General features: G+C 39.5%; 1 protein-coding gene across 5 annotated transcripts in view; it reads left to right on the top strand.

The window, feature by feature from the left end:
* The window catches only part of grid2 (glutamate receptor, ionotropic, delta 2), a 487185-nt gene that overhangs the window by 12868 nt on the left and 446483 nt on the right, over nucleotides 1-27834 (top strand). The window contains exon 1 of one of the 5 annotated variants that reach the window (XM_058071485.2): nucleotides 10889-11172. The exons of the other annotated variants lie outside the window; for them this stretch is intronic. The gene's annotated coding sequence lies outside the window, so the exon portion shown is untranslated. Of the gene's footprint in view, nucleotides 1-10888; nucleotides 11173-27834 lie in introns of those variants that run through there. 5 annotated transcript variants of the gene reach the window in all.

Genomic DNA, 27834 nt, shown 5'->3' with positions numbered 1-27834 from the left:
TATGTCATTTTAGAAATAATTAAAAAATACACTGGACTGTGCCGTAATTATTTTATCTTCTTTTTTCAACTTTTGAGTATAATTATTCAAATGTATTTATTTATCTATTATTTACTAATAGTATTTTTATTTTTACTTTTACTTTTACTTTTACTTTTACTTTTACTTTTACTTTTACTTTTACTTTTACTTTCATTTCATTTCATTTCATTTCATTTCATTTCATTTCATTTCATTTCATTTCTATTTCTATTTCTATTTCTATTTCTATTTTTATTTCTATATTTTTATTTTTATTTTTATTTTTATTTTTATTTTTATTTTTATTTTTATTTTTATTTTTATTTGTATTTGTATTTGTATTTGTATTTGTATTTTTATTTTTATTTTTATTTTTATTTTTATTTTTATTTTTATTTTTATTTTTATTTTTATTTTTATTTTTATTTTTATTTTTATTTTTATTTTTATTTTTATTTTTATTTGCAGTTGCAGTTGCAGTTGCAGTTGCATTTAATTTTAATTTTAATTTTAATTTTAATTTTAATTTTAATTTTAATTTTTATTTTTATTTTTATTTTTATTTTTATTTTTATTTTTATTTTTATTTTAATTTTAATTTTAATTTTAATTTTAATTTTAATTTTAATTTTAATTTTAATTTTAATTTTAATTTTTATTTTTATTTTTATTTTTATTTTTATTTTTATTTTTATTTTTATTTTTATTTTTATTTTTATTTTTATTTTTATTTTTATTTTGATTTTGATTTTGATTTTGATTTTGATTTTGATTTTGATTTTGATTTTGATTTTGATTTTTATTTTTATTACATGGTTTAAATTGTGTATTTAATATTGTATTTTTAATAAATATAATATATTTAAGAATATAATAAATATAAATAAATAATAATATATACAATATAATATAAATAATAAATATAATATTTAAAAATTAAAATTATATTATTTACTTAATTATACATTTTTACACTTTTAAAGCATTATGAATATGTACATTTTCACAGAAAAAATCTACATAAATGAATACATACGCCTATGCTTTAACATTTAGAGCGCTTGCATGCACTGGATTGATTTATGTACTGTATTTGTATACATATATGCGTCTGTAGCATAATGAGGTCACACCACTGACTTGGTTATGACCGCTCATTCGACCCCCTCAGTGTTGGGAGATGAGAGCAACTTGGTGGTGCTGTTGCTCAATGTTGCCCTCGCCAGGGAGGAGGCCAATAGATGTGAGCAAAAAACCTTCATTTCCATATTACACAACACAATTATCTCTTGACTGATACACGCTGTGACTCTGCTATTTCCGCGCATCGAGGAGGGAGACGCTGCAGCAAGCGTCGTGCGTCGTCACAATGGTGCAGCAGCATTGTGTCGAGGCAGGAATCTCGATATTCCTCCTCTTCGTCCTCTCCATACCATCACCCTCAAATCCCATCACTCTCTTCCTCTTTTGCTGTGAACTGTGAGGCGGCGTTAAACACTTGGCTAATCAGCGGGATGGGATGTCGACATGTTTGTTTCTTTCTTTCTGACACACTTGGCAACATGTCTCAAAGCTGCTCGCATGCGCCCATCTGGATTGCGGCTTTGGAGCCAGAACACATTTGTGCTCCTTGAGGACGACAAGAAACTTGAACATGGATTAAGCAAAGATGAATCGTTTGGCATGGTGTAAATGTAATGAAATGACTTCCTATTGAAGTGCTTTGAGAGTTGATGCTTGCTTTGTATACATTATGTACGGTACTTATGATGCTGTATGTCAAGCATGTGATTACAATGAAGTTGAATGACATTACAGCACATTTATTACAGTATATCTTCTCAAGGGACAATACCAATATGAAGTTTGATATATATAGGCTTGTCTGTGGAGAACATATACTGTACAGTCCTCTCAATAGTCAAAAATTAATAACCGTAATTAAGAAATGATTGCTGTTTTGTCATTGACTATGACATATTAGGCATATTATTAGTCAAAAATATCAAAAAGGTATATGTAGTATTCTGGCAACAATGCTTCAGTAATGTTCAATTACTGAGGATTAGATTATATTAGATTACATTAGATTACTGTCAGCATCACTTCCTGTCAGCCATGACATGCACAAGACTACAAAGTGAAAAGAAGTTATCCTCCCCTTCCATGTGGAAGTGGTGTTTTTTTTTAGCTTTTTTTTCTTTTCACTCCTTTTTAAACCTTTCTTAGATTTAGAATATATATGTCTATATGTGCCCTGTGATTGGCTGGCCACCAGTCCAGGGTGTACCCCGCCTCACGCCCGAAGACAGCTGGGATAGGCTCCAGCAACCCCGCGACCCTCGTAAGGCATATTATTGGTCAAAAATATCAAAAGGTATATGTAGTATTCTGGCCACAAGGCTTCAGTAATGTTCCATTACTGAGGATTAGATTAGATTAGATTACTGTCACCATCACTTACCGTCAGCCATGACATGCACGAGACTACAGAGTGAAAAGAAGTTATCCTCCCCTTCCATGTGGAAGTGGTGTTTTTTTTTTTTTAGCTTTTTTTTCTTTTCACTCCTTTTTAAACCTTTCTTAGATTTAGAATATATATGTCTATATGTGCCCTGTGATTGGCTGGCCACCAGTCCAGGGTGTACCCCGCCTCACGCCCGAAGACAGCTGGGATAGGGTCCAGCAACTCCGCGACCCTCGTGAGGCATATTATTAGTCAAAAATATCAAAAGGTATATGTAGTATTCTGGCCACAAGGTTTCAGTAATGTTCCATTACTGAGACATGGCATTATATTACTGTCAGTATCACTTACTGTCAGCCATGACATGCACAAGACTACAGATCCTCCTCTTCCATGTGGAAGTGGTGTTTTTTTTAGCTTCTTTGTTTTTCTTTCCACTCCTTTTCAAACCTTTCTTAAATTTAGAATAAAGTAAATAAACTGGGGCTGCACAGCGGTTGAGTGGTTAGCGCGCAGACCTCACATTTAGGAGACCAGGGTTTGATTCCACCCTCGGCTATCTCTGTGTGGAGTTTGCATGTCCCCCCCCCCCCCCCGTGCCATGTGTGGGTTTTCTCCGGGTACTCCGGTTTCCTCCCACATTCCAAAAATATGCTAGGTTAATTGTCAACTCCAAATTGTCCATAGGTATGAATGTGAGTGTGAATGGTTGTTTGTCTATATGTACCCTGTGATTGGCTGGCCACCAGTCCAGGGTGTACCCCGCCTCTCGCCCCAAGACAGCTGGAATAGGCTCCCGCAACCCTCGTGAGGAAAAGCATTAGAAAATGAATGAATGAATAATGTAAATAAACTGGAGGCTAACTAATTAGCTTGTTAGCTTGCTAATGGTTAATGCCATGGCCGTCTCTTGTGTCACTGTAGTAATCCCGTAATAATAGGAGTGTAAATGTAATTAAGGGGGTGTTATTTGATGTCTAGGGCTGCACAGCGCATCAAGTGGTTAGTGCTCAGGCCTCACAGCTAGGAGACCTGAGTTCGATTCCACAATCAGACATCTCTGTGTGGAGTTTGCATGTTCTCCATGTGCATGCTTGGGTTTTGGGTTTTTCCCAAATTCCAAAACTGGTGACTCCAAATTGTTCATAGGTATGAATGTGAGTGTGAATGGTTGTTTGTCTATATGTGCCCTGTGATTGGCTGGCGACAAGGGAGGGTGGACTTTTGTGAGGATAAGCGGTAGAAAATGAATTAATGAATGAATGAAATGTGTGGGCTGTAGTCCATTTAGTATATTTTTTTTCAATTTTTTTTTTTGGGGGGGGGTACAGCCCAAAAAAGTGTTAGCATACAAAAAGGCATAAAAATAGATTTTCTTTAAACTTTTTAATGGCTTCAAAGTGCATACTGTCACATCATTTCCCATTCCCCGGGACCCCGTATTGATTTATGAGTGAAGTATTAACGCTGGCCCTTTAAATATGTATCGTGCATTGCGGTCCAGTTCTAAAGAAACACCATCAGACATCAGGAAAAAACAACACCACCCGATGGTAACAACAATCCCCAGTGCTGTCTGGACTCGTGTGCCTGCAGTAATTAAAGCTCCAAGCCTTTTTGAAGCTGGCCACCGTAAGTCTTACAGCAAGTGTGTGATCAGCTTAAAACTGCAACCATAATCAATATGCCCGCCTCTTTGCCTGCACTCCCCGTGGCATCCATTCTTGTAAATAACAATGAAGTTTTAAATCGACCTGCTGGGGCATGCACATTTGTAAGCCATTATGGCGCTCTTCATCATGTCACATGGGAAGGCGGCGCGTGGAGATCTATTGGAGTATTATACGCAAGGTGGCGTGTATCACCAAATACTGCACAGCATAATGCTATGTATTACAGGACATCAGTACATCATATATATTACATACAGTAGAGCAGGGGCGTCCATACTGTTTCCATTCTGTTGCATACAAAAAAAATTAACTTGGGGACTTTAATACATTTTAATACATTCGAGATGCTTAAACCAATCCAATGCTCGATATAAACGATCCTAAGCTATTCCAACATCCACGGCTTGACTTTCTGTTAAAGCAGGGGTCTCAAACACGCGGCCCGCGGGCCAAATGTGGCACGCAGGACACAAGTCTGAGGCCCCCGCCTTGATATGAAAGTTTAATGTTAGTGCGGCCCGCGCAACTTTGATATGGATGCTGTATGGTATCATGTACCCAGAAAAAATTATCACGTTTGATTAATGTTCATGTTAAAGGTTAAATAACTGTTAATAGTTATCCTCCCTATCCGTGTGGAAGTGGTAAGTTTTTGGCTATTTAAGTTGAAAGGAAATAACTTGAAGGCTACCGTTTAGGTCGCTAGCTCTCTAGTTTGCGAGTTAGCATGTGTCTCAAGACCCTGCAGTTGCGCAATATGTTGTAAATAAAAAGAGTATAAATGTGACTATAGTCGTGTTTTGTCATGTCTACAGGGCTCTAATAATGCTTTGTTCATTTTAATCTGAAAAAAAAAAATTTCAAAAAAAAATTGTCTATTTTTCTGTTTTTAATAAATGCGTTTTGTTTTTTTTTTGGAAAACCTGATGCGGCCCAGCCTTGCCCAGACCCTAGCTCCAGTGGTCCCCAGGCGAACTGAGTTTGAGACCCCTGTGTTAAAGCAAAAAAAAAAAAAAAGCTGTGCGTCGAAAGTGCCCCCCTGACCACAATTTGGACACACCTGCATAAGACATGCTCTCTGCTACCATGGCATTAGCTACGCTTGTACATGTCAACATTGCTAGCAGCTAATTAGCTGGGTCTGTGCAGATGAGCCACAACCAAGGCTTACTCCAAAAGAAGGAGCGGCCACAGTTATGCTTTTCCCATAACTTGAAGTTCTGAATGGATTTGGATGACATTTTCAGGAATATTCCGAAATGGGATATGGAAAAACTGATCAAATTTTGGGGGTGAGCCAGATCATCGTCTGGTTCCAGGAATTTTTGAAAGGATTCTTTAACATTGCGAGATAGGACCATTTCATTCATTTATTCATTTTTGACTGGTGGCCAGCCAATCACAGGGCACATATAGACAAACAACCATTCACACTCACATTCATACCTACGGACAATTTGGACTCAACAATTAACCTAGCATGTTTTTGGAATGTGGGAGGAAATCGGTGTACCCGGAAAACATGCAAACTCCACACAGAGATGGCCGAGGGTGGAATTGAACTCGGGTCTCCTAGCTGTGAGGTCTGTGCACTAACCACTTGTCCACCGTACAGCCAAATTCGTTCATATAACACCATAAAAATGCTCATAGCATAGTCAAAAATGTAGCATTATTATTTTGGTGTGAAGCAAAATCCTCAGGGGGGTCACAGGGGTGCTGGAGCCTATCCCAGCAGTCTTGGGGCGAGAGGCAACCTATGGACAATTTGGAGTCGCTAATTAACCTAGCATGTTTTTGGAATGTGGGAGGAAACCATGCAATGCACGGGGAGAACATACAAACTCCACACAGAGATGGCCGAGGCTGGAATCGAACTCGGGTCTCCTAGCTGTGTGGCCTGTGCGCGAACCACTTTAGCACCGTGCAGCCTCTAAAGCAAAATAAAGAACAGTGGCCAGTACTGGGGTTGAACCCGTGACCTTGGCATTATTAGCACCACGCTCTGACCAACTGAGCTAACCGCCCACGCATATGAGTCACTATAGTAAAAATATAGCTTTAATTTGTTAGGTAGCAGAATATCAAAACAATATATTATTATTTTTTAATTATGTACAGTACATTATATATACATGGTTTAAACCAGGCGGCATACACGTGTTCCTCATGAATAAACCACGTGTGATACCGTTACGGTGTTCTCTACTGTACTCGGTGTACTGTTTGTTCCGTGGCAGGATGATGCAGAGGTTACATCTCTCTCTCTGTGAAAATATGGAGGAGTGTTACTTTTTCTGAGCTTACACTGCTTGTGCTGCCTCACCCCTTTATCTTAGTCACCATGGAGGCTGTCTGCAGCTTGACTCTGTTAAATGCGGACTTTGTATACAAAAGATCCAATCCGCTGGGGCCTTTGTTTGTGTTCATGTTCAGGCAATGTGATTAATTTGTCATATTTATTATTTGTCATGACCAACAAACATCATTTTTTTTTTTTGGAAGGTGTAATTAATTCTGTTTTTTTTTTTTTTTTTTTGCTCTCCTGATGCTGCTTATCCTTAACCCCCCCCTTGCCCGTCTAGTCTTCACTGAAGAATGTGTCTCATTGGTGTATATATTAAATCAAAAGCAACAGCACATTAATCCGTATGTAAATGTCTTATTCAATTACACTGTGCTACTGAGCATAAGTCTTGTAGCTAAATCTTAAAAAGTTAAGCTGCAAATCCTCTTTTAGTCTGCACCAGCCCCCCCCCTCCAGTTCTAATAATCAGTATATTGTTGTTTTTTGGTTCTATGAATTCCACAGATTTCCGGTGACCTTTTGCATAAGAGAGAGCGAGAGAGTGTGTATGTGTGTGTGTGTGTTTCCGTGGGTGTGACGGATTGGAGTGGGTGTTTTGTTTTTGTTTTGTTTTTTTTAAACCCATCACATAAAAGCTCTTAAGAAAAGGTCACGTGGATTGGTCTTCTATTATCAAATTAGGCAACAACAATGCATGCTAAAATAAAAACACTGATAATGGTTTCCAGACCATAATGCATGCCGTTAAAGTCATCCCAGCATAGTTCGTGAAAGGGCAACATATCCTGTATGCCTTAGTTCCACAAATTAATTTTAAATTGATTAAATTTTATGATTATTGCATGGGATTCACATGAAAGCGCCACAATTTTAATTCAGTTATATGGTGTCAAAAAGTGTTTGTATGTCTGTTCGCACTTAAATATTTCAGATCACCAAACAAATCGAATTAGTTAATGACAACACAACTGAACACAAACTGCAGTTTTTATATGAACATTTTGATTATTAAGGGAGACAAATCCAAACCAACATGGCCCTGTGTGAATACATGATTGTTTCACACCATTATAACATTCATTCATTCATTTTCTACCGCTTTTTCCTCACAAGGGTCACGGGGGGTGCTGGAGCCTATTCAAGCTGTCTTCGGGCGAGAGGCAAGGTACACCCTGGACTGGTCGCCAGCCAATCACAGGGCACATATAGACAAACAACCATTCACACTCACATTCATACCTATGGACAATTTGAAGTCTCCAATTAACCTAGCATGTTTTTTGGAATGTGGGAGGAAACCGGAGTACCCGGGGAAAACCCACGCATGCACGGGGAGAACATGCAAACTCCATGTGGGAATTGAACCCTGGTCTCCTATCTGTGAGGTCTGAGCGCTAACCACTAGACCGCCGTGTCGCCCACCATTATAACATAACTGAAATTAAATAAGATCAATCAGTATTGAAAAGGCTGTACAGGCATTTCTAAAGCGTTGGGACTCCTGCAGACCACAGTGAGAGCCATTATGCACAAAGAGCAAAAACATGGAATAGTGGTGAACCTTCCCAGGAGTTACCGGCCAACCAAAATGACCCCATGATTACAGCGACGACTTATACAAGAGGTCACAAAAGACCCCACAACAACATTCAAAGAATTGCAGGTCTCACTTGCCTCAGTAGAGGGCACTGTACTCTGTGGTCTGATGAGACAAAAACTCAACTTTTAGGAAAGTGTGGTGTAAAAGTAACATCAGAAAAAGAACATCACACCAAGTAAAATGTGGTGGTGGTAGTGCGATGGTCTGGGGTTGTTGTGTTGCTTGAGGAAGACTTGCTGTGATAAATGGAACCATAAATTCTGCTGTCTGGCAAAATAATGTAGCCAATTTTTATATGTGGCTGCACGAGTGGTTCGCCTCACAGCTAGGAGACCCGAGTTCAATTCCGACTTCGGTTTCCTCCCACATTCCAAAAACATGCTAGGTTAATTGGCGACTCCAAATTGTCCATCGGTATAAATGTGAGTGTGAATGGTTGTTTGTCTATATGTGCCCTGTGATTGGCTGGCCACCAGTCTAGGGTGTACCCCGCCTCTTGCCCGAAGACAGCTGGGATAGGCTCCAGCACCCTTGTGAGTATAAGCGGTAGAAAATGAATGAATGAATTATATTGTCCATAGGTATGAATGTGAGTGTGAATGGTTGTTTGTCTATATGTGCCCTGTGATTGGCTAGAAACCAGTCCAGGGTGTACCCCACTCACTCGCCTCTCGCCCGAAGACAGCTGGGATAGGCTCCAGCACCCTTGTGAGGATAAACGGTAGAAAATGAATTAATTAATGATATTGTCCATAGGTATGAATGTGAGTGTGAATGGTTGTTTGTCTATATGTGCCCTGTGATTGGCTAGAGACCAGTCCAGGGTGTACCCCACTCACCCGCCTCTCGCCCGAAAACAGCTGGGATAGGCTCCAGCACCCTTGTGAGGATAAACGGTAGAAAATGAATTAATTAATGATATTGTCCATAGGTATAAATGTGAGTGTGAATGGTTGTTTGTCTATATGTGCCCTGTGATTGGCTAGAGACCAGTCCAGGGTGTACCCCACTCACCCGCCTCTCGCCCGAAGACAGCTGGGATAGGCTCCAGCACCCTTGTGAGGATAAACGGTAGAAAATGAATTAATTAATGATATTGTCCATAGGTATGAATGTGAGTGTGAATGGTTGTTTGTCTATATGTGCCCTGTGATTGGCTAGAGACCAGTCCAGGGTGTACCCCACTCACCCGCCTCTCGCCCGAAGACAGCTGGGATAGGCTTCAGCACCCTTGTGAGTATAAGCGGTAGAAAATGAATGAATGAATTATATTGTCCATAGGTATGAATGTGAGTGTGAATGGTTGTTTGTCTATATGTGCCCTGTGATTGGCTAGAGACCAGTCCAGGGTGTACCCCACTCACCCGGTTCTTGTCCGAAAACAGCTGGGATAGGCTCCAGCACCCCGGCTGTCAAGTATAAAGAAAGTGTACTATGATACTAGCATCCGAGTGGCTTTTTAAAGGTATTGCTGGAGTAAATACATGTTGTGTAGTATGTGTGTTTAAAGTTGTTGTTGCTGTACCATCCTAACGTGTTTGGCTATTTAAAGTAGGAATATGTGGCAATTTCCAATTCTAAAGCTCATGTTGATGACACACTGCCTTGCTATAGCAGCTTCGACATTCCATTCAAAGTCTATAATATTGCTTAGAATGCAAATTAGTTATGATTTGTGTGTAATTTAAGTGTCACATTATTTATCATTCCGGGCACGGCCTTAATCACTAAGTAGGTCTAAGTACAGTGAGTACTTTCACAAAACTGAGGCAGCCAGCCCGTCGGTTACTAACGCAGACAAGCACACAATTCAGCAACGACACTGCGGTTCCAACTGCAGGCTGCACTTTCTGGCTGCACATCTCAACAGAGAAAGCGAATATGAGGACGGACAAGTCTTATTTTTCCTTCTCTGTGTTGCTGCCGAGGGTTATTCACACTGGACAGCCGTCTAACACACTGCATTACTGTGCAGTCAAATCAAATCAGCTGTGCATGCAAGCTCATACTGTATGTGAGGATATACGGGGTCCGCAAAGGTTACGTCAGTACACACACTGCTGTGTTAAAGGGTGTTGGAAGATGTGTCTCTGTGAGTTAACCTGCCATAAATGTCAGGAACTTGTGTGTGCTCTGTGCAAAACGGTGTGTTTTGATGATGATAATAATAATAATTAAAAAAAAAAAGATACAAATTTGAATTGAACGGTCTACATTCAAAATTGATAGCTTATATTTTCCGTATGTCTGTGAAAGCAGCAGTGGAATATTACTGTTGCTACAGTAACCTCTGCTATCTATACTCTTGCAGTCCAGTTAAACGGAACATGCAGTCTCAAATTACCGGTGTAAAAACACCATGAATTGCCAGGCAGGAATGTGGGTGGCAATTACAGTAAAATAATAAAGCAGCAGTTTTATCTATTAATGAACGCTAATGCACTGTACTACAATACAATCGTGACGATTTAATTTACGGGATGCGTGTGAACTCAGCACTATGTTACCTTTGATGACCTACGAGATTCAACAATTAGGTTAAAATAGATACACGATCAAGAAATACAGATATTAGAAGTTGGGTAGTGTACGGTAAAATGTCAGGTTCGAGGGTAGGAGTGTTATTAGAAAAAATAAATTCACTCGTTTCATGTGCTAAAGTCATGATTGGTTGGGGAGATTATAATTTACGTTGTTCAAGTGAAAGCAGCACGGGGGTGGGAACATTTACTTAGACCCGCAAACTCGAACATTTTATTATACATAACATTGCAAAAAACTAATCTTGCCAGCTTTAGTCGGTGAGGTTGATGTAAAAACTAAAATTACTTGATTGTTGCTGAGTTGCTTCTTGAGCAGGTGTGTTGCATTAAGCCATTGATTAGTCGCCATTTTTTAAAGACACAGGAAGCAAGATGGTGTACTTTTTGCTGCAGGCTACTCTGAACTGTCTAGCTAGGCATGTGGACTGGACTGTCAGTGGTCTGGAATGTTATATCCCTACCAGAGCTGCCTTGGAATTCCCAGAGTTTGACCAGAAATTCCACAAGAAATGTCGTGTATTTTGCTTGTGCCTATGACCTCGAGACGCCACAGAAATAAGGTAAGAACAACGAGCCTTCCTTGTGTTTAATGTGGCTGCTAGCCTATTTAGTTTTTTTTTTTTTAAGGATATTAATAATGTCTAGGATGTCAATATTCTGTCAACATATTTCATGCTTGGCAGACGTTCAACTGAGTCATACACAAGTTTCCTGTGGAGGAACATCACACAGGAAACTCCCAGCAGATGCCAAAAAGTCATTAGCTTTATAACAGGAAATAGCTAGCCCCTGTCGGAGGTGAGTAATGCCGGTTTTAAACGCTTCATTGAACACCTCGAACCTTGCTATACTCGATCATGCCTAACTGTCGCTACATTGTGGATAAAAGTACACCCCACGTTCATTAAGGAGTAAATGGGTGACTTTTTCTCTGAGTCATAAAAGACGGTAATGCCTTTTCTAACATGCCACACTTCAAAATAAAAGCATGCACTGTATGCATCAATATGTTGATATTAAAGGCTTTTGATCCAAACCACGATGCTTATAAATATACTAAATAACTAAATAATAACTATATATAAAAGCAGTTTATGGCCTTCTAAATATGGTTTTTAACATGATTAGAGCCCTCTAGACATGAAATAACACCCCTATAGTCAGCTTTACACTCCTATTACCCAATATAGTTGACATACGAGACACTAAGACATAGAAAAGCAGTTTATGGCCTTCTAAATATGTTTTTTTAACATGATTAGAGCCCTCTAGACATGAAGTAACACCCCTATAGTCAGCTTTACACTCCTATTACCCAATATAGTTGACATAAGAGAGACTAAGACATAGAAAAGCAGTTTATGGCCTTCTATATATGTTTTTTTTAAATTAGAGCCCTCTAGACATGAAATAACACCCCTATAGTCAGCTTTACACTCCTATTACCCAATATAGTTGACATACGAGACACTAAGACATAGAAAAGCAGTTTATGGCCTTCTAAATATGTTTTTTTAACATGATTAGAGCCCTCTAGACATGAAGTAACACCCCTATAGTCAGCTTTATACTCCTATTACCCAATATAGTTGACATAAGAGAGACTAAGACATAGAAAAGCAGTTTATGGCCTTCTAAATATGTTTTTTAGCATGATTAGAGCCCTCTAGACATGAAATAACACCCCTATAGTCAGCTTTACACTCCGATTACCCAATATAGTTGACATAAGAGAGACTAAGACATAGAAAAGCAGTTTATGGCCATCTAAATATGGTTTTAACATGATTAGAGCCCTCTAGACATGAAATAACACCCCTATAGTCAGCTTTACACTCCTATTACCCAATGTAGTTGACATAAGAGAGACTAAGACATAGAAAAGCAGTTTTTGGCCTTCTAAATATGGCTTTTAACATGATTGGAGCCCTCTAGACATGAAATAACACCCCTATAGTCAGCTTTACACTCATATTACCCAATATAGTTGACATAAGAGAGACTAAGACATAGAAAAGCAGTTTATGGCCTTCTAAATATGGTTTTTAACATGATTAGAGCCCTCTAGACATGAAATAACACCCCTATAGTCAGCTTTACACTCCTATTACCCAATATAGTTGACATAAGACAGACTAAGACATAGAAAAGCAGTTTATGGCCTTCTAAATATGGTTTTTAACATGATTAGAGCCCTCTAGACATGAAATAACACCCCTATAGTCAGCTTTACACTCCTACTACCCAATATAGTTGACATAAGAGAGACTAAGTGACTTTTTCTCTGAGTCATAAAAGACGGTAATGCCTTTTCTAACATCCCACACTACAAAATAAAAGCATGCACTATATGATTCATGTTGATATTGATATCAATATGCCGATATTTAAGGGTATTGAGCCGGACCACGATGCTTATAAATATACTGTAAATCCAGGCACACATTTCGGTTAGCCAACCTCATCTCCGCCATGTCCCTGAGGGCAGATCTTCCAGTCCCCAACTGTCAAATGTCATGTTCCACCTGTGATATGAAACGTGGAGTCATGTCACAAAGCATCCGGTGTAGTTCCTGCGACTGCCAGCTCAGGACTAGTGTTCTTTTTTTCCAGCCCCTGATAGATATCACATTGTGTCACATTTTTTTTTAATGGAACCTCTGTCCAACAGCTGGTCAGTGTTGACGTTACAGGCCACGTTTTCAGGTCATCTTTGCACTCTCAAGGCAGGAACAGAAAAAATTAGGCTTATTTGATTTTGATAAAGCCTTGAGGACCCAGCCTGTTTTATTCGCTTAGCACACATTTAGCCTGAAATGAGATTAAATAATGGCTATGGATGTCCTGCCACCCTCCATGTTTTCAGGCAGAAGAATAATCAAGCCAGTTGTTAGCTTTACACTGCAGGATGAGCTTTGAGGCAAATACCTTGAAATTGGGGGCGGGGGATCATAGCTGGCACATCATAATGTTGTACAGGATTAGTGGTAGGCCTGTTGTACATTATTTGAAAATAGAACAAACATAATAGACATAGGGCTGCACGGCGGTCGAGTGGTTACCGCGCAGACCTCACAGCTAGGAGAACAGAGTTCAATCTCATTCTCGGCCATCTCTGTGTGGAGTTTGCATGTTCTCCCCCGTGCATGTGTGGGTTTTCTCTGGGGACTCCAGTTTCCTCCCACATTCCAAAAACCCTGACATTCGCTCGAAGACAGCTGGGATAGGCTCCAGCACCCTCGTGAGGATAGGCGGTAGAAAATGAATGAATGGGTAATAGACATAATGGCATATGGTTACTACTTGGAAAAGTCAAGTCAAATACATGAGGTTTTACCTGGGTCATGGGGGTATGCTGGAGCCTATCCCAACTGACTTCCGGCAAAAGATGGGGTACAAATTGGACAGGGGCTTGTACATTGATGTGGAAAATGTATGTCTAAATGAACTACAGTTCCCATGATGCTTAGAGTCACAGCTTCGGATGCTAATACAACGATTGTGTTTTGGTTCGGAAAGCTAACAGCTTTTGTTTAGATTGCTGGCCACCGGTCCAGGGTGTACCCCGCCTCTCGTCGAAGACAGCTGGGATAGGCTCCAGCACCCCCGTGACCCTCATGAGGATAAGCGGTAGAAAATGAGTGAATGAATAATAGACATAATGGCATATGGTTACTTAAAGTCAAGTCAAATACATGAGGTTTTACCTGGGTCATGGGGGTTTGCTGGAGTCTATCCCAGCTGACTTCAGGCAAGAGGTGGGGTACAAATTGGACAGGGGCTTGTACATTAATATGGAAATTTTATGTCTAAATGAACTACAGTTCCCATGATACTTGGAGTCACAGCTTCGGACGCTAATACAGCGATTGTGTTTTGGTTCGGAAAGCTAACAGCTTTTGTTTAGATTGTTGGCCACCGGTCCAGGGTGTACCCCGCCTCTCGTTGAAGACAGCTGGGATAGGCTCCAGCACCCCCGTGACCCTCGTGAGGATAGGCGATAGAAAATGAATGAATGAATGAATGAATAATAAACATAATGGCATATGGTTACTACTTGAAAAAGTCAAGTCAAATACATGAGGTTTTACCTGGGTCATGGGGCTATGCTAGAGCCTATCCCAGCTGACTTTGGGCAAGAGGTGGGGTACAAATTGGACAGGCGCTTTGTACATTGATGTGGAAAATTTGTCTAAATGAACTATAGTTCCCATGATGCTTAGAGTCACAACTTTGTATGCTAATACAGCGATTGTGTTTTGGTTCGGAAAATTAACAGCTTTTGTTTAGACTGCTCGGATTGCCAGTAGATGTTGAAAGCCTGGGCTACAGCATGATGGAAAGGACAGCTGAGGGTAGCAGGGTTAATTTGCTTGAGATGAGAGAGACAGACAACGTGTGTGTCAAAGGAATTATGAGGCTGTTCAATTGTGATGCTGAAGAAAACTGCTTTAAGATATGCTGTTATTAGTCAAAGGCAAATTTCAGGTTTAACCAAGTCACAGGTTTATTGCACAGTTTATTGCACGGTTATTGTACAGGATTCTTGGAGCAGTTTATATTAGTCTGACAGCTCCAGGAAGTAAATCTCTCTTTTGCACACTTTGGATGTATCTTCCACTCACTAATGGAGCTCCTAAGTGCAGTGGGTGTTTGTTTGAGGGGGTGGGAGTCTTTGTTCATCATGGAGGACAGCTTGACTGTCATCCTCCTCATGCCCACCTCCTCCACCTGTTTTAGAGAACATCCCAGTTCAGAGCTGGCCTTCTTTATTAGTTTATCCAGCCTCTTCCTGTCATGGCAGAGGCAGTCATGAAAGGTCATCATGAGTGACCTCGGCTTTCTGAGCAGATCCAGTCCAGGTTATGGTTCTATGTGTTATGAACACCCACGTTCTCACCATCTCGATGTCCCTTTTCCAGATGTTCACTAGTGATGTAGGGGGGCAACAAAAGTCCACAACTAGTTGCTTGGTCTTGCTGGCATTTACGAGGAGGTGGTCATCCCCATCTGTGATGAATCCAACAATGGCAGAGACGTCAGAGAACTTCTGGAGGTGGCAGGCGGTTGACAGTAGTTCGAGTTCCCAGGACAAGGATAGCGATGGCGACTGATTTTTCAGTTGGGGCTACTGTTACATACTGTTTTATTTATTCAATAAATGGTCAAAGTAGATGTTTTGTGTACTAAATATCTCATTTTTCAACATGGACATCTGAAGCTTATGGACTGGTGCAATCTATTAATGGTATGTGCACATTTTTTTTTTTTTTATCAGATCTGATATCAAAGGTTTCATCAAGTGGTATGACTCAGAGAATTATAGTCAGCAACAGTAAGTATGAGGAAATACTGACCCATTTACTTGATGCATTTTATCGACAATAGGCGTAATTTAACTCTGTGCTCAATTCTTCATCTCCGACAAGGTCTGACTCCTTTCTGACATGTTGCTATCCTGTGGGAAATACTCCCGCTTTGCAAATGTGTCAAACAGCGGTGGGTGTTTTCAGGAAGCCCCGGTGTTGCAAAAAAATCCTTGTGCAATGCCTTTTTGGGGACTTTAATGAAAAAAAAAATACTGCTACATGATGACATTGCTAAACATGCTAGCACATGCTGTTGTGATCACGTCATAAAAATGCATTGCGATTTGATTTTCAGACCCTTACGTTGTGGTCCACTTCTTTAGGGGAATGATAAGTACATAAAATCTGTAAAATTGGAGCAAGTTTTGCTGGGGAAAAACATGGCGGCCATCAAGCCAAACATAAGACTTTGCAACTAATTGGCGGTAAGTCATTGACCATTTGTTTAATGGTTATAAAGCTTATAAAGGATGTCTTACAAATAATTGACCACAGCCTGTCCTTTGCAATCAAGTGAAAAATGAGCACTGACAGTGGAACACCTCCTTTTTATTAGTTTCTTAAAGAATTTGCCAATTTTTTTCTCTTCGTTCTGTTGAGATAAGACAGAGGATTTATGACATGAGCTGGAGTTCTGTGATAATACTATAAAAACATGTTAGTGTTAGTTTTTTTTTTTTTTTAAAGATAATAATCTTTTTTTTTTTTTTCTTTTAATCAAACTTTTTCTTGTCTTCCGCAAAACACCCACGTGGCAACTTGCACAGAAGATATTCATGGTTGCATTAATAAATCAAGCAGTGAAAGTCAGCCGGCAGTTGAAGGGGAAGGAAATGAAACCACAAAGGCGAGGGGAATGTAAAAGAGAATGGCAACAAGAGAGATTAGGACTTTGCTGATGCCGAGCTCGTCATGCACATAAGATGAGCTGTCACATCCGATAGCGCACAAGTCCGTCACGATGCATAATTTCACCCCTCCCAAAAAAAAAAAAAAAAAAAAAGTGGTGTTGCAGTCCGATGACACAGCTCATGAAGTGAAAACAGCTACGGGGCAGAACGAGAAGGTGGAGTGCTCACTGGCGTGGTTTCCATTCTTGGTCAAGTTTAACGGAGAGTAATATTATGACTGACAAAGCCGGAAACTTTAAAGCAAAAAAAAAAAAAGCACATGCCGTCCTCTTTAAAAAAAACTCCAGAGAGAACTTTAAATATATGAACAAAGAAACCCAACCTTTGCATTGTTTTCACTTTTCCCCATGTACAACATTGGGGGCGGTTGCATCAGGAAAGGTATCTGGTGTAAAAACTAAGCCAAAACCACATCCGTCTGCCCCGTTTATATGCAATACAGGCATATGCGATGCTCGCCATGGCCTACAGGGGTCACCAATATCTTGACACACAGCATTTAAGACCCTCAGGTGCAGTAACATTTTTGGGTCTAACACTCAACCTATTCATTCCATAACCTTCTGGATCTTCTAAGTTTCAATTGGCTCTCACAGCAGCAATGGTGCACTGCGGTGGCCTGGACTGTGCAGCTCAACAATCCAAGAGAGAAAGCTTTTTTGCCTTTTCCATGAAGGAATATTTGAAAATTTTTGGCATTTTTAGCTCCTCCAAAATGGCAGCATGGTGGGCTAGTGCAGGGGCCACCACTGGGCCGTACCCTGTGGGGCCGAATCCAACTTCAGAAGACTTTCAGGCGCAATTAAAAAAATATATATATTTTTAGTAAAGAAGTACATAGACTCCAAATTGTCCATAGGTATGAATGTGAGTGTGAATGGTTGTTTGTCTATATGTGCCCTGTGATTGGCTGGCCACCAAAATCCAATGTGATTTTTTTTTTTATTTATTTCCTCAGCCAATGAAAGCAGACTATTATTCTTGTGTTGTAGGCAAAACAATATATTCACACACATACACATGTGATCTTTGGCATTGTGATTGACATTTTTGCCTCTTTTTGTTGATATGCTGGAAACCACCTCACTGTTTGCCATTGGTCTTTCTTGATATCGAGTTCGGTTCCACTCTCGGGCATTTCTGTGTGGAGTTTACATGTTTTCCTCGTGCATGCGTGGTTTTTCTCCGGGTACTCCGGTTTCCTCCCACATTCCAAAAACATGCTAGGTTAATTAGACAGCTGGGATAGGCTCCAGCACCCCCGCGACCCTCGTGAGGAAAAAGCGGCAGAAAATGAATGAAATAAGTACATAAAATGTTATCTCATCCTAATATTATTTATGTTTATATTTATTTATATATTTTCCCAATTTGTTTATTCTATAATTACTACTTTAAAAAATGTCTCTTGTTCAATGGGATTTTTAGAATGTGTCGAGAACCGATATTTCATTAATTCATTTTCTACCGATTACCCTCACGAGGGGCGCTGACATGCTGAAGCCTATCCCAGCTGTTTTCGGGCGAGAGGCGGGGTACACCCTGGACTGGTGGCCAGCCAATCACAGGGCACATATAGACAAACAACCATTCACACTCACATTCATACCTATGGACAATTTGGAGTCGCTAATTAACCTAGCATTTTTTTGGAATGTGGGAGGAAACCGGAGAAAACCCACGCGTGCATGAGGAGAACGTGCAAACGCCACACAGAAATGGCAGAGGGTGGAATTGAACTTGATATTAAAATATAGACCAAAGGCAAACGGTTAGTGAGTTGGTTTCCAGCATATCAACAAAAAGAGGCAAAAATGTTTTCTCTCTTTTTAAAGAAAATTGAATCGGATACCACAAGTTGTCTTAATTAGATAATTAATCAATTTTAACTGTTGCAGCTCTACTGATAAGATGGAAAATAAATATGGAATTTGAACTGTCAAATCTGGGGGACATTAGTTGTACATTTAATCTTTTAATCTAATATTTCACTAGCTGTCAACGACCTAGTCAGAAAGAAAAACACTCCTTGTCTCCTCAATATTAGCTCATGCTAATATCAGCCACCACTCTCATGAAAGAGGTTGCAACCGAAATAATGAAGAGAACGTCACGTGCAAATGTGCAGGAGTGTGCAGGGCATTTAAGCATCTGGTGTCAACGTGGGGTAAATTTGGGGGGGGAATAAACTGTCTCTCTGGAATCTGAAGTGAACACCCGACAAATTGCTGCTTATTGTAGAGCGCCAATGGTCGTTAATTAGCAATAAAATCTACGTTGTACAGTTAACAGTCTTTTTGTATTTAAAATTGAACTATTATAAACCTTCAATATGTCCTGCTACGGCGTGCTCCCGCAGAGTTTACATAACAAGATTTTACACATTATCAGCAATCCTGACTCAAGACTTGCGAGGAAGGTGCTGGCGGATGAACCCAATTAAGCGGAGAGTAATTGCCTGTAAAGGACACTCTGGAGGTAAAGTGCGTGCGCCTTCGTTTAATTGGTCAACGGCATACCGGGCACCGTGCCGGCCGCGCAGCGTTGACAGAATTATTGTGCAGAAATATGTGCAGAGCAAAAAAAAAAAAGCATCCAGATGTTAACCTATTATGAGGGCCGTGCGTTTATAAAAAAAAACTTTTTTTTTTTTTTTTTTTTTTAATCCTGCTTGTTGTTCCCCCCTCCCCACTGTGTCCCAACATCATAAACAAATCTACTAGACCACTGGTTATTATAATTGTCGTAGCCATAAGATAAATTACCATTAGATTTGCTTGTCCATTTGCATCAGGGGTGGGCAAATATTTTTACTTGTGGGCCGAGTCAGTTTGAGTCAGTTTTTTCACAAAATTGTCCGGCGGTCCAGAACATATTTAACACACACATGTTACTATGTTTTGCTTATAATTTTCCTTGTATTATTTTGTCTAATTTGATCTGTAAAAGTGTTGTGTTAAATATATGTTAAAAAGTTAGTACGTATCCCATGAATATGATATCCACTTCCTGGTGGGACAAAAACAAGCTTCCAACTAACTGCATTGCTTGTTTGTTTTTAAACAAAATGTGTAACTGTGGTAAAAAAAAAAGTCTGCAAACTGCGGCTCGCATCTTAGCGTTTCACATCAAAACATGAGTTTGAGTCAGACGTAATCTGTAGTTTGTACAAAAAAGCAATCCACACAACACATTCATTCATTTTCTATCGCTTACCCTCACGAGGGTCGTGGGGGGGGGGGTGCTGGAGCCTATCCCAGCTAATTTTGGTATATACCATCCCAAGAATGCAATAGTCTGCATTGTTGAAAGTGGCAAATCGTCGTCCCTCGCTACAACTAACATCACCCCTCCCACTATCGTGGTTTTTAAAACAATTGATCGCCGTTTCGTGGTTGACTATAACCTATTCATTTATTCAGGGTCGCAGGGGTGCTGGAGCCTATCCCAGCTGTCTTCGGGCGACTGGTGGCCAGCCAATCACAGGGCACATATAGACAAACAACCATTCACACTCATTCATACTTATGGACAATATCATTCATTCATTTATTTTCTACCACTCCTCACAAGGGTGCTGGAGCCTATCCCAGCTGTCTTCATGTGAGAGGCGGGGTACACCCTGGACTGGTCTCCAGCCAATTCCAGGGCACATATAGACAAACAACCATTCACACTCACATTCATACCTATGGACAATATCATTCATTCATTCATTCATTTTCTACCGCTTATCCTCACGAGGGTCGCGGGGGGAGCTGGAGCCTATCCCAGCTGTCTTTGGACAAGAGGCGGGCTACACCCTGGACTGGTGGCCAGCCAGCCAATCACAGGGCACATATAGACAAACAACCATTCAGGCTCACATTCATACAGAGATAGCAGAGGGTGGAATCGAACCCGAGTTCTGCGCGCTAAACACTCGACCACTGTGCAGCCCACCCACATCAAACTATGTAATTCAATTTAACAGTTGTTGTTTGTTTACTAAATAAGACATGCAACTTGCAAGTCATGTCAGTTTGTATGTTAAAAGTCGAAATACTGAAAAATCAACTGGCGGGCCAGATTCAAACGCTTGGTGGGCCGCATGTGGCCCCCGTGCCGTAGATTTGCATAGCGCAACTTGGGACTGAAACAGTAGTGCTTTGTTGTGTTGTTGTAGGGCAATATGAAGCAGCCACTGATAGATTTAGTTTTTAAGAGGTGTCTAAATACTCTTGTGTGTGTGTTGAGGGCAGATATGCCAGTGCGGAGTAAAAAGTAATTCAATAAGACAGCTCTACCATGCATTGTTTTTTTTTTTTTTTTAAGCTTTTTTTATTTGTTGTTGATGCTGTCATAAAGTTTGTGTGTTGAGTGTTTGTGTTTTCCCCAGTTTTAAAATATAAACTCTGCTCTTTTTTTTTTTTGCATATTTGACATCAATGTGTTTGTTTCCCCGAGCCAAATGCAGCACCTCTGTCATGTCCCCGCATCTGTTTTCTGTTCCCTTCCTCTGCGAGTCTCTGCTGTTTACTTTCCAAAGATTTCTGAGCGTCGTAATTTTTCAAAGCCAAGGTCGCCAGCTTTGGGGCAAACGGTGATGGTAAACAACATCAAAATTACTTTTTTTTTCTTTTTTTTTGGCTTTTTGTTCCCCTTAATATGAGATTCTTTGACATGAACTATGAATCTTTAGAGAACACACTTAATCACTATGGACTAATGCTAGGGGTTGATGATAAATACAGACAAAATGTAAACACAACATTTGCTTACTTTATTTTTCCTCCAGTCTTAACCTGCTTTTTCCCAAATGGTGCCTCTGTTCTTTGTCTTCCGTGCCCCTCTATTATCTTTCAGGCATTAGCTGCAAATTATTACTTGTGAGGTCTCATAGAGGCTCCACAGAAGCTTAGTCTGAGTTCAGAGCTCACCGTATCAAAAAAAAAAAAAAAAATGGTGATAATTTGAATGCTTGGAGAAAATTGGTGTTGAAATCAAGATTTTGCTGCACGTTTGCATTCTGCCAATGTTGCCTCACTTGAAATCGATTAAGAGTTTGGTACCGTCGGGTACAATTACACACCTACTGTTGCAGTCACACTGATGTTGACTTTGAAAACTGGCAACAGATGAAGTTACCTTGACTTGTGTGCGCGGGAACCTTGTTTGTGATATTGGTGTGTGTGTGTGTGTGTGTGTGTGTGTTTATGCCTCCATTGGGGTGGGGGAATGAAGGTTTTATATGGTCTTCAGTGCCCAGAGAGAATTGTAGTGACAGCAGATAATTCTTTCGGAGGAGTCAATTTAGAAAGGAAGCACAGAGGAATCAAACCTCGTCACAGCTTGGGGGTGGCTTGACTAAATATAGTCGCGCTAGAGATGCCCAACCAAAGGTGGAAGATTCCAGCTACTCTGGCTTAAAGCTACATTTAGACCCCATCAAAAAAAAAAAAATACATTTTATGTTTGAGTTGCTTTTTTTTCGTTTGTTATACTTTACTTATTTTACCGCCACATTGTGTTCTAACACACCCGAGCTAAATGTAAAATATCCAAATCCAGGAAAGTGACATATTCACAACAATAACAGTAGCCACGTTTACATGAGTTCCTCTCTTTCCGAAAACAATGGTCTCCATGGAAAGGAATATTCCAATCTGTCTACATGCACCGCTATAATCCAACCAGAATAGTCAATGGAGCATGCAGAGTAAAACGTAAACATCAACATCACGTGATACCGACTTCCCCGAGTTTTTCTTTCACTTGTTGGAATAACTCTGTATTCCCAGTTTTTCCTTTGTCCGGTCTTGAAATTTAGTTTGGATCAAAAACAAACTTTCCGCAGCAGTCCAGTGCCGATTGCTGGCCTCCATTTTTAAAACTGAAGAACAACTCAAGCTGCGTTTAACGTCATATCGAAGCATGCGCAGAAACAACGCAACCTTATGAATGGCGTATAGAAGGGTTTAGATTCTGTTCCACAGATGGAGCTAATGCACACGAAAGCTGCTTGCCAACCGCCAATATACAACAGAAGAAGAAAAACACCATGAAGAAGAACGCAGTCGAACAACTTTCCGATTGAGCGGGTACAAGATACCTCAATCGGAATGGGGAGAGGAATATTCCACCCCTGGGAATACGATTATATATTCATTCGGAATGGCACTTTTTTTCGGAATGAGATGTATACAAAGGTTACATTCTTTCTGTTTCAGCAAATAAACCGATGCAATTGGAATATTTGGGTCCATGTATACATGGATACTGACATCTCAAAGCACACTGCAATATATGAGACCAATGGCATGGAACCCCATACTATTATTCTAAGTTTCACAGCATAGATATCGTAGAAAAATATAGATTTACTTACTGAAACTGACAGATTCGTTTTCCATTTGCATTGAAACAATTATTCTGTGAAGGCCCTGTCCAATAACGGTTATTAGTGGCGTTGCAGTGGTTGTCATTGGATAGAGACAACACCCTTTGTGTACTTCCTGGGTTTGCCCGACTGCCTGTTTCTTTGCTCGTCAGTGCCGCGGGGTTGAACAGAGTTGGCAGCATCTCCATCTCATTACGGCACGTTTGACTTCACCACACTTGCCAAATGGGACAGGAAATGCAAGCAAAACAACATAGTAGTAATAATTAAAAACAACCTAAATATACTTTATGGCACATTCAGTCAACTTATGTTTTATTTTATTTTTTTTTAGATTGTTTGTAACTTGATGGGTCTTAATTGTTCAAAAACTCGGAATCTGTTTATTCTCTTGGGGGGGGTGGGAAAAAAAGAAGCGTGGAGTCTGTTGATGCAGCACACAGCCGCAACCTTCAGGTCATTCGTATTAGTCGGCACTCTTCAACCAGAAATTACTCTAACGTTAAAGTGTGTGTGTGTTTGGCGGGGGGGGGGGGGGGGGGGTAGAGATTTACAGTCTGTGTGCTATCAAATCTTTAAATCCAGACATGGGGGCATAAACATCTGGAAGGTTAGCTGTCGGTCTTCGACCATAAAACTGGTATCTCAGCAAGATAGTTTGTTCACTTCCTGTGTTTAAATGTTCGTGTTACGATGTTCTTATATGGGCAAAAAGTGTTAAATAAGTAATTCATTAAATCATACATTTTATAACACAACATTGAAATGAAGGGCTTTTTAAGTTAACCTCCACCATGATCTATGATGTTCATTCATTCATTTTCTACCACCAATATTTTTGACTCAGAACATATATTTAACACACACACAAAATTTTAATTTTAATTTTAATTTTAAATTTTTTTTTTATTATTATTGTCTAATTTTATTTTTTAAATTTATTTTATTAATTTTTATTTTATCATGTCCCTTTTTTCAGGAGCACTTTAAACATACCACATCAAACTCATTCATTCATTCATTCATTTTCTACCGCTTATCCTCCAGAAGGTCGTGGCGGATGCTGGAGCCTATCCCAGCTGTCCCAGGTACACCCTGGACTGGTGGCCAGCCAATCACAGGGCACATATAGACAAACAACCATTCACACTCACATTCATACCTATGGACAATTTGGAGTCTCCAATTAACCTAGCATGTTTTTTGAACATGTGTCTTGTGTCGAGGGTGCAATTGAACTCGGGTCTCCTAGCTGTGAGCCCTGCCTGCTAAGCACTCGTCCGCCGTGCAGCCCCGATTTTTTTTTTTTTTGTTTGCACAGTTGCTGCCTTCAATTAGTCTCACAGTTCCTCCCTAAGAGTGAGTTGTTAATTCACTCTGCCAAAAGAGTCTAATCAACCAGGAGGCAATCAACGTTTCTATTAACATTCATGTTGCTCCCCACCGAATAATCTTAGTGGATATATCTCAATGTTAAATGTTATTTTTTTCAATCAGCATTGTTCATTCTTTGATTGGATATGAAACTAGCATTGAGGAATCAACAGCAACAATAAACAAATGTAGCAACATCTGATCAATCCATGTCAAATTCAGATTAAAAATAACAATATCTTGCTTCTAGAAAGGCTTGGGAGTGGAATGGGCTTTTGTGGCGTCCATTGATTCGGGTTGTTAAGCATGACTTGGCAGGAAACCAAGCCATTTTGGATTGGGATAGCGCTAATTCTAACAAACGCGCCGATAGTCGGCCCAACTCCTGACCAGATGGTGCCATTCAGAGCTACCTAATGCTCTCACATGCGCCATAATAATCCTCAGTCAACACAGCCAAAAATAATTGCCAGATGATGGCTGAAAACCAAACAAGACAAGCATATATATCTATATATTATTTATGTCATAACCTATAATGCAATACGATGACTTTAGACCAGGGGTCTCAAACACGCGGCCCGCGGGCCAAATGTGGCCCGCAGGACACTAGTTTGAGGCCCCCGCCTTGATATTAAGTTTAATGTTAATGTTCATGTTAAAGGTTAAATAACTGTTAATAGTTATCCTCCCTATCAGTGTGGAAGTGGTAAGTTTTTGGCTATTTAAGTTGAAAGGAAATAACTTGAAGGCTACCGTTTAGGTCGCTAGCTCTCTAGTTTGCGAGTTAGCATGTGTCTCAAGACCCTGCAGTTGCGCAATATGTTGTAAATAAAAAGAGTATAAATGTGACTATAGTCGTGTTTTGTCATGTCTACAGGGCTCTAATAATGCTTTGTTCATTTTAATCTGAAAAAAATAATTTGTCTACCCACCAACTATATGTAAGTTTTTATTATTTTCTGTTTTATTATTATTTTTTTAATTTATTTATTACTGATTGATTTTCTTTATTCTTGATTTGTTTATTTATTTTTCATCTTATTTTGTGAAGAAAAATAAAAATTAAGATATTTGAGAACAGTGAAATGTTTTATCAGAGCTTTTATTGTAGAAAATTGGAACCAAGGCGAAGTTTTTAATAAATGCGTTTTTTTGGGTTTTTTTTGGAAAACCTGATGCGGCCCAGTCTCACCCAGACCCTAGCTCCAGTGGCCCCCCAAGTAAATTGAGTTTTAGACCCCTGCTTTAGACGTTCCATAGTTATAAAATCTTCCTGAACATGTGTTTGTAGACTGTAGATTTCCGTAGCAACGACAGCCTTATGTTCAGCATCCATGTCCTCGGAGAGAAGCTAAGCTACCAAACAACGTTTTTCATTCCAAAATGAAATACAAAAGAATGTGGAATGCGAAAAATCCTTTCATCAGGCTATTAATTTGTTTTCTGTTCCGGATAAATGAAACAAGGGAGATTGTCTGGCATTGTTTTAGGCTGTCGCTGGCATATACCGATACTGTTCTGTTTACTTTTTAATAGACTTTATAGCGCATTGAAGGCACTGTAAATCACTGGGATAATTTTATGACTGCTGATTGTTAGTCAACTGATTTTAATTATGGTGGAAATTATACAGTAATACACAGCATGGGCCATTTTTATGTCTGTTTGTGTAAGCCAACTGTTCTTCTCCTGAACCACTTCACACACACACAAGGGTGAACGTTTGTCACACACCCCTACGGTGTTTACCTGTGCTATTTAATTTTTGGATAAATAGACCACACAGCCGTGCTGTTATTACGGCCCCAAAGTTTGACCCCATAAGTCGGCTTAGACATCTCAGTGTGCTCTACAAAACACCCACTGGAACTTTGTGATCGAATGTTGTAGTTGAATTGAATGCATCCCATAATCAGTTCCCAGTTCCACATGTCCAAAAGGAGTAGGAAGAAGCAAAGCTTATTAAATCCTACCCCTCCATCTTGTACTTTTACAATCAGTAACTGTTATATTTGTTCACTTCCTGCTTTCCTAATATAGTTTAAGGTATTTTTTTTGTTTTTTTTGTCTGAAGTACGAGGTGATATGACCATACAATGACATAATGGGTACCATAGTAACCGTCAATATAGTAATATATTCCATAGTTTGATTCCACATACTGAAATGCTATGGCTTTTTAACGTAGTCCTAGCATAGAAGTGTTTCAAATGTACTTCTTCCCTGAGATCATATTTCTCCTCTCTTGTAGAGAAGTATTGGATGACATTTTTAGCTAATTGGTTATTTTTAGCCTTATGCATTATTTTAGCTGTTTAAAGATGAACTATATCAGCAAGTTGAAGTATTTGTGATTTTAGAAATAAGGAGTTAGTATGTTCTCTGTAGGCGGCATTATGAATTATCCTTACTGACCTTTTTTGCAGAAGAGAAGTATTGGATGATATTTTTAGCTCATTGGTTATTTTTAGATTTGTGCATTATTTTAGCTGTTTGAAGATTTGTGATTTTAGAAATAAGGAGTTAGTATGTTCTCTGAATTATCCTTACTGACCTTTTTTTGCAGTACATTTAGCGAGTGAAGATTGCTTTTATAGTTATTACCCCATATTTCCACACACTAAGAGCATGATGAATTGCATGATTTCATCTGTAATGTTTCATACGAAATCCTAACAAGACATTGTACATGAAGTGTGTGTATAATGAACACGGCATACTACTCCGGTTACGTACATAACTATTGCGAAATTAATACCATCAACCATTTTGACATGGCAATTCAAACTTTGCACATACAATAAACAATGCTGAATTTCTAATGGACACTTCTGAATATGATATACAATATAGTTGTAGTACTCAATTAATAAAAAAAAAAACTGATGCAAATGTAGTTGCAAATTGAAAAATGCTTTGCGAACCTTGTTTTTTTGCGTGAAAATGGTGATACATTCTTCAGAAAGGAGTAGAAAAATAGTCCTGTGAGTGATTCAGGCATGTGATGTCTGGATGTTGATTATAAAGAAGCCATTGAGATGTTGTTGAAGTGTGTGTGTTTGTGTGCCCCACACCTCAAGTTCAACAAAGCAGGCAGACCGTAAATCTGTATTGATTGTTTGCAAATTGTTTTGCACTTTAGCACACAAGGCGCACTCCCTCCCACTTGGTGCAGAAAATGACGCT

The sequence above is a fragment of the Doryrhamphus excisus genome, linkage group LG3 (genome assembly GCF_037039965.1).
Source record: "Doryrhamphus excisus strain RoL-2023G ecotype Guam linkage group LG3, RoL_Dexc_Guam_v1.1, whole genome shotgun sequence".
NCBI classification, from domain to species: Eukaryota; Metazoa; Chordata; class Actinopteri; order Syngnathiformes; family Syngnathidae; genus Doryrhamphus; species Doryrhamphus excisus.
This window is presented reverse-complemented; position numbering and strand designations above follow the sequence as displayed.